Source organism: Carlito syrichta, unplaced genomic scaffold, assembly GCF_000164805.1.
Source record: "Carlito syrichta isolate Samal-C Ts95f unplaced genomic scaffold, Tarsius_syrichta-2.0.1 Scaffold169016, whole genome shotgun sequence".
NCBI lineage: Eukaryota > Metazoa > Chordata > Mammalia > Primates > Tarsiidae > Carlito > Carlito syrichta.
In genome coordinates this window covers 123,183-132,695 of record NW_007113112.1, presented here as the reverse complement: position 1 = coordinate 132,695, position 9,513 = coordinate 123,183, and the positions used below count along the sequence as shown (strand labels likewise).

The 9,513-nt window shown below is 42.7% G+C and overlaps 1 protein-coding gene across 1 annotated transcript in view; it reads right to left on the bottom strand.

Annotated features, from left to right (window-relative positions):
* LOC103252573 (katanin p60 ATPase-containing subunit A-like 1) overlaps positions 1-9,513 on the bottom strand; it is an 82,832-nt gene extending 73,319 nt beyond the window's left edge. The window contains exon 1 of the mRNA XM_021709153.1: positions 9,362-9,513. The gene's annotated coding sequence lies outside the window, so the exon portion shown is untranslated. The remainder of the gene's footprint in view (positions 1-9,361) is intronic.

Sequence of the window (9,513 nt, the reverse complement as noted above, 5' to 3'; positions counted from 1 at the left end):
GCGGGTCTCGAACCCGTGGGCTCAGGCAATCCACTCACCTCAGCCTCCCAAAGGCGCACGATTACAGGCTGAGCCACCGAGCCTGGCTAGAACTTATTCTTAAGGCAATATTGTAGCTAAGTCTAAAGAAGATATGAAATATCTTAGCAATGTCTAACATTTGACAATTTTAAGTTGATCATGTATTAAAAAAATAAATTCAGCATCTTCTTGTAATAGTTGCTGCTGAAGTGGCTGAGTAACATTCCCCTATACAGAATGCTCCAAGCAACATCTTCAAGAAGACTTCCACACTTAGTGAGAAGAGCTCAGTTCAGGTTCATGCTCATACCAAGAAGAAATACTGTTTTATCTGGTCCCAGATAATTATGATGTGCCACTCTGGCATGACTCAGATCTAAACTGAACACATAAAGTCACATTCTAGCTTACCTCCTCCACTGCATCTCCAACCACTCCTTTCTCTCCTTTAAATCTACCATCCCCCGCAACACACATGCATGCATGTGCACACAGGCACACACGTGCTCTCTCCCAACAAATGCTTCCATTTCTATCTCATGCCAAGACTAATTCATATAATCGAGAAAATGAAAAGCCCGCTTATATTCAGAACCCAGTCTCACTTGGGATGTCACTAGTTCTTTTATTAAAATGAAATCATAATATGTAGAATTCTTTTGCCTCCACAGCAATGGATTTCAAATAGGAAAGAAAACATTTTTTCAACTAATTTTATGTGAGTGATGTCAGTCTCATTCAGTTATAAGGACAATACATATGAGGCTAAGGAAAAAAAATCTTTTTAAACTATTTTCATTCTCACACCTCTATATTTCTCATATTGCTTATTTTCCTTCTATGAGTTGTAAATTCCTGAAAGCAGATGATTATTTTAGAAAGCCTGAAACAGCTCAACTATGGCAACGTGAACTAAATAACCCCAGTCAGAACAGTGATAACAAATCAAGTTTGACTTTCTGCATTTTGTACCACACTGAATTCTACCAAGATGTGTAGGCTTTACATATTTAATTTTAGAAAAAGTTTCTCCAAATCACCAAAGTCTAGTTTATTTCATGCAATGGCTGCTATAAATACCAGTAATTAGGAAAATACATAATCATGACTTCTCAAATTAATGCTTTTTTTTTTTAGTTGAAGTCTGACTCTGTTGCCCAGGTTGGAGGTCAGAGGCATCCTCACAGCCACTGCAGCCTCGACCTGCTGGGCTTAGGCAATCCTCTGCCTCAGCCTTCCAAGTAGCTGGAACTACAGGCACACACACCACGTTCAACTAATTTATTTATTTATTTATTGTAGAGACGAGGTCTCAGCAAGTTGCCCAGGCTGGTCTCGAACCCCTGGACTCAGGCAATCCTCTCGTCTAGTCCTCCCAAAGTTTTGGGATTATAGGCATGAGCCTCCACACCCAGCCAAATTAAGGCATCTTAAAGAATGCCTTGGCCAGGTGAGGTGGCTCATGCCTGTAATCCCAGCATTTTGAGAGACTGAGGCAAGAGAATCTCTTGAGCTCAGGAGTTCAAAACCAGCCTAGGCAACATAGTGAGGCTTCATCTCTACAAAAAAATAAAATAAAATAAAAAATAGCCAGGCGTGGTGGCACACACCTGTAATCTCAGCTACTCAGGAGGCTGAGATGGATCACCAGAGTCTAGGAGGTTGAGGCTGAAGTGAGCTGTGACTATGCCACCGCATCCCAGCCTGGGCAGCAGAGTGAAAACTCAACTGGAAAAAGAATGTCTCAATAGCAATAAATTAACTTACTACATGAATACTTGTCACCAAAATACATTAACTTTGAAAATCACAATACCAACCATCTCTTTAAGTTAGGTAATATTCTTCAGGCAATACTGTAGCTTGCCATGAATAACAGAAAATATAATTTAATCACAGACCCAGAGATAACACAAGAATGTCTATAGCAATAAAGCCTTTTAATTCATTTTCTTACCTGAATTCACTTTTCAAATACTTTAGAAATAGAAAAATAACTGTCCATGAAAGATAAAAGAATCTAGATGTATGGTTCTAAGAGCCAAAACATTTCTCAGAAGTGAACACCACAATCATTTTGGCTCACGTTAAATTACACCATCATCTTTAAAACATTATAAAAGAAAGTCAGTGTAGTGGCTAACGCCTGTAATCCCAGCACTTTGGAAAACCGAAACAAGAGGATTGCCTGAGCTCACGGGTTCAAGACTAGCCTGGGTAACTTGTCAAGACCTCATCTCTATAATAAATCGAAAAAGTAGCCAGGCATGGTGGCATATGACTGTATCTCCAGCTACTAGGAAGGCTGAGACAGAAGGATCGCCTGAGCCCAGCAGGTCGAGACTGCAGTAGCCATGAGTGTGCCACTGCACTCCAGCCTGGGCCACAGAGTAAAACTCCGAATCAAAAAAAAAAATCATAATACAAGATAGAAAATGTGGATCACCTGTTACTTTATCTCAAGATGGAAGCTTAAACTACAAATTTTATCTTAAGTGCATAAATATCCTTTTTGGCATGAAAATAATAGGAGTTGGCTGGATGTAGTAACTCATACCTGCAATCCCAGCACCTTGGGAGGCTGAGGTGAGAAGACTGCCTTAGCTCAGGGGTTCGAGACCAGCCTGAACAACTTGGCAAGACCTCATCTCTACAATAAGTCAAAAAATTAGCCAGGCATGGTGGCACATGCTTGTAGTTCCAGCTACTTGGAAGGTCGAAGCAGAAGGATCACCTGAGCCCAGTAGGTCGAGGCTGCGGTGGCCATGACCGTGCCACTACACTCCGGCCTAGGTGACAGAGTGACACTCCAAATCAAAAGAAAAATAATAGTAACATTTCTTAGGTGCTTACGCTATACCAGGAAATATATAAAAATGGTTTTCTAGCCATTATCCCACTTAATCCTCACAACACTATGAAACAAAAACAGTCACCCCCAATAACTGAAGGAGGCCGTTGAGGCCTTAAAGAATGTAAGCAACGTACCCAGAGAGCCTGGCCTGAAGAGCCCGGACCTGTGCACGTCAGTTTCAAAACACGTCAGTTCCTTTAAAACTGTGCAGCCGATCCAAAAATAAAAAGTTATTTCAGTAGTAGGAATAAAAAATACATTTTGTTCTGTAGCCTATATTAAATACTACTTGTTTCCTGACTGCATAGTGCTTTAAATAACGTAACATAAAACCTTCCAAAACCACCTACTTCATATTAATTTATTTAATCAAGTAGTCTTTAAGCAAGTAATTTTATTCTCATATTTACTGGCTCGTCCATGCATCATCCAACCTACATTATCTAATAAGTACTCACTCCATTAAACAGATGTGTATGTAAGAAGCTAGGTAAGGTCACGTGGAGTTTACCAGCATTTCTTGACTTCAAATAATATCTCACAGTGTGGAAAAAAAAATGAAAGTATAAAAACACCTCCATTCATACCAGGAAGTATGTGTTACATACCATTTTCATCCATACTCCCCCATAAGTAGGTAAGAAAAACAAAACAGAACCTGCTGCTTCCCTCTCTCTCGTTCACTTCCTCTTTCCACCCCCTAATCACCAAGAAAAATGGAAAGACAGAAAAAGAAGACTGACTCATAAAATACTCACAGAGTCAGAGAAACAGAATAAAGGAATAGGGTACTAAAATACAGCAAACGAAGTTATATTCGTTGTGCCTCAAACATGTAAATGCTAAGTAATAAAACACATTGTTTTTTAGAGACTATCTCCTTAAAAAACACAAGAGTGAGTACACCACAACCACGTAGTTACTGAGCACTGATTAGATGGTAAGATCCTTTAAGAGAGGGGCCAGCCGGGCACGGTGGCTCAGCATGTAATTCCAGCATTTTGGGAGGCTGAGGAGAGAGGACTGCCTGAACCCAGGGGTTCGAGACCAGCCTGGGAACTTGGTGAGATCTCATCTCTACAATAAATCACAAAAACTAGCCAGGCGTGGTGGTGTGAGTCTGTAGTTCCAGCTACTTGGAAGGCTGAGGCAGAAAGATTGCCTAAACCTAGCAGGTCGAAGCTGCAGTGGCCATGAGCGTGCCACTGCACTCCAGCCTGGGCGACAAGAGTGAGGCTCCAACTCAAAAAAAAAAAAAAGGGAGGGGGGGCCAAATCTTATTTGTTTATCTTTAGAGTTTGATGCACTGTTTGACATAAAGATGCAATAATGCTTTTTAAACCGAAATGCAAGGCACATATACTTGATGAATGTTCATAAAATGATCATTCTAAAGCGTTCTAGAATACCCTAGGAAGTAAATACAATTGGTGGTCAGTAACTAAGCATAGAACTCGTGACAAAATACAAAAACTGGCCAGGCACAGTGGCTCAGGCCTACAATCCCAGCACTTAGGGAGGCCAAGGTGAGAGGACTGCCTGAGCCCAGGGGTTTGAGACCAGACTAGGCAACTTGGCAAGAGCTCATCTCTACAATAAATAAAAAAAATTAGCCAGGCATGGTGGTGCACACCTGTAGTTCCAGCTCCTTGGCAGGCTGAGGCAGAAGGATCGTCTGAGCCCAGCAGGTTGAGGCTGTGGTGGCTGTGAGCATGACACTTAACTCCAGCTTGGGCAAAAGGGTGCGACTCCAACTCAAAAAACAAAAACAAACCAAAAAAAACACACAAAAGCAATACTTAGACATGCTTTAAAACTATAAAAAGTGTTTACTAAAAAGTTTCATACCAAAATATTAAAAAGTATAAAGATTTCAAACCAAAGCCCACTTTTTAATAGCCTTAGCAAGAGCTTAATTGGAGATTTTGACAATTACTAGTGGACAGAAACACAGTTAGAAAGGGACTTCAAAGGTTATTTATTCCTTTTCCAGACCTTCAAGCAGGACCATAATCAAACTATTCTCAGCAGAATAAGCGTATTTAAAGACACCCAGTGAAGATTAAACCATCCTGGAAAACCACCCCTGTTTTCTAACTACTCTCACAATCTATGCTTTGAATTAATCTGGGAAATCCCTGTATATACCAGACTTGTACTGGGTAAGGCATAATGTCCTCGAGTCTCCTGTATATAAGTATTGCTATCACTGGAGAGAAAAATGTTTCATGTGGAGCACATTAAAATATATACATATTTTCATTTACAAACAGATGCCCAGAGATCAGTGAAATCACATATAAATCAGCTCTGAAATGAGATAGAGTCAGAAAATCAAAGAACGTTGGTGCTCTTGGGATCCCAAATTATCTGGTGGAACTTCCCGTTTGCCCGAAGAAGAAAACAAGGCAAGTATACACTGGTATTCACAGCCTATAAAATGACACTTCATAGCACTAAAGGAAGCTTCCTATCAACAAATAATTGATTGATCCTGTTGTAATGTAGCCACCACCCTGTTTATCTGCTTCACGTTGTCAGGTCAAGTCCCAGAGAGATTGGCAGTGCTGCCACAAGGAAGAGGGAGCTTTCACCCACGAAGCCCTCAGGGCTGACCTCCATTAAAGTAATTCATCTTCTTGAAGTCATACACATGGTATTAACACCTTGTGAGATAAGGGGAAGGTGGGAACTCGCCTGAGCTCAGGGCAGACAGGTTGGCCTGACTCCTCCCACTCCAGTCTGTAAACGACCTCTGGAGAACTGTTCTCTATGAAAGACGATCATTGTGAACACTGAGAATATCTATAAATGTTGAGAAAATCAAGTGTCAAGGATTAATCCAGAGGGGTCTTTCTAGGCTACTGTTAGATTTACACGAAATAGACAAACAGTAGTTAAAGGAAAGATCTCGGTGGCTGAGGAAAGACCCATCATCAGGTCTTGGCCTGGAGTCTCTTCTCTTCAGCAACGCACTGGTCTGCTGGTTTCCTCAGTATTTTAATCTCTCTCGTAATAAATCACAATGTAGGGAAAAAACCAGACCACCTCACATGCATCACCGAAAACCAATCCCTCATCTCAGCTCGATGTCAAACCCTACCCGTCCCATCTTGACTTCTTATCCACAGCGGCCATTCCCGATCCGTCGCTGGCCCCCTTAGGGACCACAAGCCTGGGCGCTCTTGTCTTCTTCCCACCCCCCTGTAAAGTACCTGCATCTGCCCGCGTTCCTCCCTTTCTCAGTGTGTCCACCCATCAGCACCAGCACTCCACCTGGGAATACAGCTGGCACTCTGCAGACACGAGTCAGGCGTGTCAAGCCCAAGACCACCTCTCTGGCCCTGCTCATCTGGCCCTTCCTCCACCTCCAGGGCCGTCTATCGGGGCTCTCCATCTCCGACATCTTCCAACATTTCCTCTAGGTTGGCTCGTTCCCTAATAGCTTGATAGCATTCTGCCAAAAACAAAACAAAACAACCCTGCAAACTTTTTGTAGTTACTGTCTCATCTCTTTCTTCTCTTCATGGGCAAACTCTTCTTGAAAAAGTATGACTGGAAATTTTACACTAGGGAAGTGCTGCTGAGTAGGGCAATTAAGCTAAAGTTCCATTTAAAAAAAGCATCCTTAACTTTTAAAGATACATATTGATAACATTACACACACACACACACACACACACACACACACACACACACACACACACAATAAACACATTGAAATAGTTACAGACAAAAAGATGATATCTGAGTTTAGCTTCAAAATCACCCAGTTGGGTAGTGGTTTTAGATGAAACAAAGTTGTTTCCGTGTCTACTCTTCAAGCTCGCTGACAGTTACGCTCTTCTTTTGTCCATGTATTATTATTATTATTTTTTTTGAGTCAGAGTCTCACTTTGTCGCCCAGGCTGGAATGAAGTGACACGCTCACGGCCACCACAGCCTCGAACTGCTGGGCTCAAGAGATCTTTCCACCTCAGCCTTCCAAGTAGCTGCTGTCTATGTATTATTATGGAAATCCTAAGCACTTTTCAAAGTAGCCTACACTCACTGGTTCCCCTTTATTTTTGCAGAGTTTTGAAATGATTTCTCACCACGAAGTCCACCGGACACTACTCAGTCCCTCCCTAGGCACCCTGCCACTCCTACTCCCCCATCTCCTGGGAATTGGCTGTGCTCCCTCCCACTTCTTCCTCCTCTCTGCCACCCTGCCTCTCGCCTCATTTGGGGGCTCTTCCCCAAACACACACACACATCTTAGACGATGCTGCTTCTGGAAAGTTCCACATCAAACCTCTTCCTTTTTCTCATCGGGTCTCCCCTCCCCCCAGGTAAGCCGGCCCACTGTCTCCTGTCACTTCAACTAATTACCCAGATGCAAACTTGTGTCTCCAGCCCTGACATCTGGAACCTTGAACTGAGCTAATGATCGTTATCCTTCACCTGACAAAAAGCCATCTCCCTCCTCTCAATCAATGGTTGCACGATCTTCTCAGTCCTTTGTCTCAGGCTTCCAAACCTAGCTCCCGACCTCCAAACTCCTGATTTTTCCTTTCGGTCTCGACTCTCTTTTGTAACTCCAACCGCTCAGTTCAGTCTCTTCATTTCTCTTCTGGACCTTTATTTCTAAAATGGGTTCCTCCAGCACCATGCTAATTGTTCCTCCTGGTTTTAGTCACCTCATTGGAGCTCAAGTTTTCCTTCCTTCCCTGCCTCAGAGCTAGAGTTGTCTCTCTTTTTTTGAGACAGGGTCTTGCTGTTACCAGGCTAGAGTGCCGTGGCAAGAGCATGACTCACTGCAGCCTCAGTCTCCTGGGCTCAAGCATCCTCTTGGGTCAGCCTCCCAATGTGCTGGGATTCCAGGTGTGAGCCACCATAGGTGGCTTGGTGTTCTTTCTAAAATACAAACCCAACAATGCCGCTACTCTATTTGAAATTCTTCAATGAGTGCCCACGTGAAGAAAAATTTTGAATTCTGATCACGGTACCAAGTACTTTAAGACCCACCCTCTCCCACTAAGTCCAAGTATTCCGGGATCCGGTCGTGCAGAACTAGTGGAGTTCCCCAAACGCAAAATACTCAATTCTCAAATCCATCCTTTGCTCACATGCTGCCCCTCGCCTAGAGTGACTTTCTTCATCCTCTCTCCAGTCAAAGTTTATTCAATTGTCTTAACACAAGTCAAATCTCGCAGCAAACTGAGGACCTCCCCTGTGTCCTTAGAGTCGGGAGTTTTCTATTAATTGATAGGAAGAAATCATGACTTACATCAAGTTAAACCCACCTGGGCTGAAATCCCAGGTTCACACTTTACCAGCTATGATTTGGGACAAGTCTCTAAGCCTATTTCTTCAAGTCAAAATAACAGGACTTCACACAACTATTGTAGTAAATAAGTAGATGGATGCAAAATACTCTGATAGTGAAGTACTCAATAAACGTTACTGTTGTATGATTTTTTTTCCTTTCCACTCTAACTTGCATGTATCTCTGTCACACTTGTGATGACATGGCTGTTCGTCCATAAAAGACACAGACCATCTTCTATCTGCCTCTGTATTCCCACCACCTGGCATGAGGACTGGCACATAAGACATTCCTAACAAATTGTGAAGGAAAAAAACATTTCAAATCACTATACGATAGAGCAGAAAGTCTCCATTTTTTCCCCTACAAGTCCTACTAAACCTACCTTCCATCTCCTTCTTGTACAAAATTGCTTCTTTAAGTAAAATTTAGAGACCAACCTCATTTTCATTGGCAAAAAATAATTTTGTAGGATTCTTGGCCATATTTTTTGTTTCTACACACACATACACACACGCGCGCGCGCGCGCACGTCAACCCACAGTACTATTAACGGTTTTCCAACTTATTCCATAAAATAGCACATTTCTAGGATGGCTTATCTATCCATAGGAAATTGCTAAAGGGTTGCCAAGATTTTCTAGATCTGTATCTGCTTGCCTACCACCAGGCCTTGAGTCAACTCTAGGGACTAAGATGTACTTCAGAGCATTAAAAAAGAAAAAGAAAAAACTGAACATGGCATTTTTCATTCTGAGAGCATGCTCCTGAGAAATTCTGAAAGACAGGATTTAATCAAATAATAATTACCACCTACTGCTAAAAAAATAAATCTGTGCTTTAAAAGTTACCTGTTAATTTTAAGCGGAAGTAATCTTCAAAACAGAATCAAAATATGTGTAGGCAGCGTTCAGGGTGGTACCTTGGGGGGTGGGCTCATTTCACGACCTTGAACCTCAATACTTATAAAATGCAAAAATGCAAAACAGTAAAAACACCAGACATCACCATAGCACAGCGATAGCTTCTATCCACTTCCCCCCTTGACCTGCAAGCCTGTCTGCCCTTTGAGGAATTCCTAATTGATGGGTTTAATTAATGCAAACGCCTCTGAGCTACTTTTCAAGAAACAGGACCCAATCGCGAGAAAAGGGGCAGATGGCGTCAAGGAGAAAGGCCGGTTAAGATGCGGGTCCTCGGGTCTCCCGGCAAACGAGGGCCATACGTACGGTTCTGCACCGAGAGGCAGCAACCTGGGAGGCTGAGCGGCGCGGAGGCCGGAGGCCCTGCGGCGGGGGCGGCTGCTCATCCCCGGGGCTGTGCAGGGCGG